Below are 4290 nucleotides of genomic sequence, written 5' to 3'. Positions count from 1 at the left end.
AGGCTTCATTGACCACCATAACAACAACACCACGCGGTGATGCAGAGAAACCAACCCAAGGTTGAAGTATAACAACTGAAAAGAAAACAGGGATCACAGGAAACCTGAAATCAAGACCTCCAGGAAAAGAAGGCCAACCAGGAGTCGCAGCACCAGCACTCAGAATGGCCCCAGCGAAGTCCCCCCGGGACTGCTAGAGACCCACGTACCAGGCGGGGGATGACCACGCCGAAGCCAGATAAAACTCCACAGAGGAGACACCCACTAAGGGGGCCCAGGGAACAGAGCCACACCTCGCGGACCGACCCTGGGCCCCCGCCGGATCCACCGAACCCAGCGAAGCGTAGGGAAGGATGCCAGCCTGTGTAAGCCCGCGAACCAAGGTGGAACGAGGGCTAGCGGCCCGAACGAACCGGGCCAAAAGACACAACACAGGTCATCCCACCGGGGAAGGAAAGACGTGCGGCCAAGAGAAGCCATAACAGCACGCCGAACAACCAGCACGGACAAGGGAGGAACCGCGTTGGCCGGGAAAAGCGGTAAAGATACCACCTGAGTCCGAGGCCCCAGGGAAGGAACCCCGGTAAGGACACGGGGGACATGCCGGAGGAACAACCCCGTCCGGCAAAACCCACAAGAAGGGCGGGGAGCGGAGGAACGACCCCCGCACGCCCATCCGCCCAGCAGACACCATCGCCACCAGGGAAAACCACCTGAAAGGCGAGGAACCGCAAAGCCACCGAGGGCCGGGGCCCAAAAGGGCGGACCCCGAAGAGCTCGTAGAACGAGAGAGAAAACTCCTGTGGAACTCCTCACGAATTTGCGAGTCACCCTCGCGCAGGGGCCCTGCAAATCTCCTCAGTAACGTACCACTATTAGTATATGTGCAGCCGAAGCGAGCACCCAAGGGGGAGACCGGCAGAGCGCCCGTGGGCGAAGGATAAATAACATCGGAGCCAAGCGAGCCACCAAGGAAACCAGGCCGTCGAACACCGGACTGTGGAAGGCCTGCAAGGCCGCCCACCGGGCCCACAGGAAAGAAGGGGCCACGTTCCAGGAACACCCCTCAGACCGGAAAACCAAGACCCGCAAGGGGACCACGGAGGCGGGGACAGCACCAAGCCGACCGCGCCAATGCGAGAAGGGCGCCCAGTGCCGGGCACAGGCAGAGCACGTGGAAGACCTGCGGGAACCCCGTAGCAAGCCACAACCCCGAGCATCCGCCCCAGAACCGGGCCTGCCGAAGGAGGCAGGCCAGCCGACAAGAGCCGGCACAACACCGATGCCGAGAGCGGGGGACCCAACCATGGTATGGGAAGATCCGGGATCGGCCAGGAGGCGCGAACCGTTAGCTCGCCATAGGAGAGGGTACCCGGGGCGGCGGACCCCGCCGGGAACTAAAAACAGGAACGCACCCCGACTAGCGTGGCAACCACGCGCGGGTGCCAGGCACCTCCCCACTGCAACGTTCCAAATTAAGGCCATGCGCTGCCGAGCCGAGCGCCCAGGAGCACCCCGGCCCTGTCCAAGCGAATCCTGCCGAGGACCCGCGATCTCAGAGGGCACGGGGGAGACGCGTACAGCAGACCGAAAGGTCACGCGAAAGACAGGTAATAAGGACCCGGAAGGAGGAGTAGAACCCGGGCCGGAGGGCCGAGCCCCCCTCCGTGAACAGAGACCTCGGAGGCAGACCGAGCCGAGGCCCCAGGCGTCGAAACACCACCGGGGCAGGGCGAGACCATGCAACGAAGGCCAGACCCGACTCCGACGGACCCCGGGGGAAGACAGCCCGAAGGGCCAGGACCGGTGACACCCCCACTAGGGCGCCCATACCCGACCAAGACCCGGGGACCTAAGCACCGGCAAATGGAATGCCACACGAAAACGTGCAGGGGCCAAGCCAGTCACCTCATCCAATTCTAGTAAAAGTGCTGCTGAAGCGAGCACCGCAAAAAAACGGCCGGCCAGGAAGACATTCAGCAACCCCCTGAGCGGCCGCAGGCGAACCCAACGACCTCCAAACGACCCGGCGTCAAAGGACGCCCCCCCCCCCCTGAAAGAACCAGAGGGAAGTACCGGGACCAGGCACACGCCCCCCCGAAGGAGGACAAGCCCGAGACGAGGACCAAAGGGACCACCGTACATAGGCCAGGAAGTCGACGGACGAGAGACACCGCCAGACGTGAAGCCACCCCCACGGGGGGGGAACAAAAACGAGGTCGCGAGGGGGCACCCGGCCAGACAGGGAACCCAAAGACCCACACCCGGCGAAGACGATCCACCAGGCGGGTCATTGGGCCAGAAGGCAAGTCCCACGGAAGCACCCGCAACCGAGCGCGGGGACCCCCACACGCCGGCCGGCCCCACAGGCCAATCCCCGGTCCCAGAAACAACCTACAGGTGAGACAAGGGAAGGAGCAGGGACCCCAACCCGTTGAGACGGAGGGATCCCGCGGAAAGTCCGCAAGACCGGACAGCAAGCCCGAAGAGCCCAAGAACCGGGACAGCCACGCCCCAGGACGGTATGCAACGGAGGCAACCGCCCCCCCCCCCCTTACCCCCCAGGGGACCCCCTGGAGTGAGAGGGCCGAAAGTCAGACACTAGGGGCGAGACAGGGAGTGGCAGAACCAGCACGAGACTGATCACCGCCGAAACTCGGGCCCGGACCCGCCGAAGGACCCCACCCCTGCAAGGGCGGGACGTCCTCACCTGAACTGCGCAGGGGCCAAGCCGGACATCACATTAGCGCAACACGATGCCCCCCCGCAAGGGCACAAGGCGTAAGCACGAAGGTCGCTGTTACATAACATAACATATGTACCTGTAAGATGCCCATTCACCCCTACGGGAATCCTGGCGCTGAATAACAGCTGACAGTAGTCACCCAACGCAATGGAAATAATCTCATCGATCATAGAAGGACGAAAGGCCGAGTGGACCAGCCGGTATTTGAACCTGTGAACACGAGGTCAAACACCCGCCCCTGCAGTAGACGTTTATAGAAAATATAGCGAAATATCAAATCTCACCATTCCAGCAGCCTTAATCCACCGAGTCACTAGCCCCGGTAGTCCCAACCCGGCTAACTCCCCTAGGCTCACGGAGGAGTCCAGGCAACCAAAGCCCCGTGGGGCCGCCGCGGAGAGAAAAAAACCAGCAATGCCCAGAGGCAACAACTGATCCCTGGGAATACGGGTCCAAGACCCGCCGAGGCGGGGAAACGAACCCAGGGCCTGGGCCAGACCTCTGTACCAGGGTCTGATTCGCTAACCCAAGGGCCACCTCACTCCACAGTTGCAGAATGGGACTTAATTAAAAGCTTGAACTTGCTCTGCCTGGATTCGAACCCAGCCCATGTGGAGCACATATCGTCACACCAAGAGTCTCAGTACCGCGCCCCCACGGAGCGTGCGTTAATCCCGTGAACGAGACAAGTCACAGGCCGTACGGCCGCACGCAGAAGGAATAAATCACTACCCCTTCTCCTAGTGACGTATGCCTGCATCCAGGAATTACAGGGCCGACACAAACAATTTTAAAACAGCCAGCAGCAGTTTACTGCCCGGTCGCGAACCAGGGACCCATCGCGTGTAAGGCAAACATCATAACCACTACACATAATATACAATTTCCACCTGGGAAACCACTACCGCATAGGTAGGATACGACCCCCGGCCTGTGAGGGCCGCCCGAATTGAGCAACAGCTCCTTTCAATGACAAGGGCCACCGGACCCGCCGAGCAGGGGACAGACGCGCCGCCTACAGACCCAGCACGCCGTCTTCACCGCTGTTCAGTCGCACCTGGTGGCAACCAAAACTCCGCCCCCTAGAGGCGGGAGGCGTCCGGGGCCAATCACAGCGCGGCAAACCGCCGCGGCCCGTAGGGCAGCCACACTCCACGAAGGGAGGCAGAGGCGAGACACGGCAGCGACCCGCGTCCCAGGCCTGCAGGATGGGAGCACCCGGCCCGGACAGCAGAGCCCCCGAGGACCCGCCGAAAAAACGAAGGTAGGACCGAGTCTGCCCCTTGTGCACCAGCGGGACTCCCAGACCAGAGGCCGGACAAGCGGCCTCACTACATGCGCCCCTAGCACTTTAGACCACTCGGCCAGCCTGCCGGCCGCTGCAGAAGCGCCGCCGATCGAGGCCAGGATCCAGTTCAAGTTACCTGCGCACAGGCTCGTCTCAACCCCCTCGTGCGTTAATTGCGGCACCGGGAGAAGCAGAAATTCAAACGTAGGCAGTGCAACAGCGCCATCTGCTGACCTGAGTCAGCGCCCCTCTCCAC

The 4290-nt window shown here is 62.2% G+C and overlaps 1 non-coding gene across 1 annotated transcript; it reads right to left on the bottom strand.

The window, feature by feature from the left end:
• Window positions 1-796: 796 nt before the first annotated feature.
• On the bottom strand, window positions 797-903 carry LOC147731683 (U6 spliceosomal RNA). Its single transcript, XR_015308870.1, has one exon. It is a non-coding gene; the product is annotated as a U6 spliceosomal RNA (small nuclear RNA).
• Between the last annotated feature and the right edge of the window lie 3387 nt (window positions 904-4290).

Source organism: Lissotriton vulgaris, chromosome 2_1 (genome assembly GCF_964263255.1).
Source record: "Lissotriton vulgaris chromosome 2_1, aLisVul1.2, whole genome shotgun sequence".
NCBI lineage: Eukaryota > Metazoa > Chordata > Amphibia > Caudata > Salamandridae > Lissotriton > Lissotriton vulgaris.
This window is presented reverse-complemented; position numbering and strand designations above follow the sequence as displayed.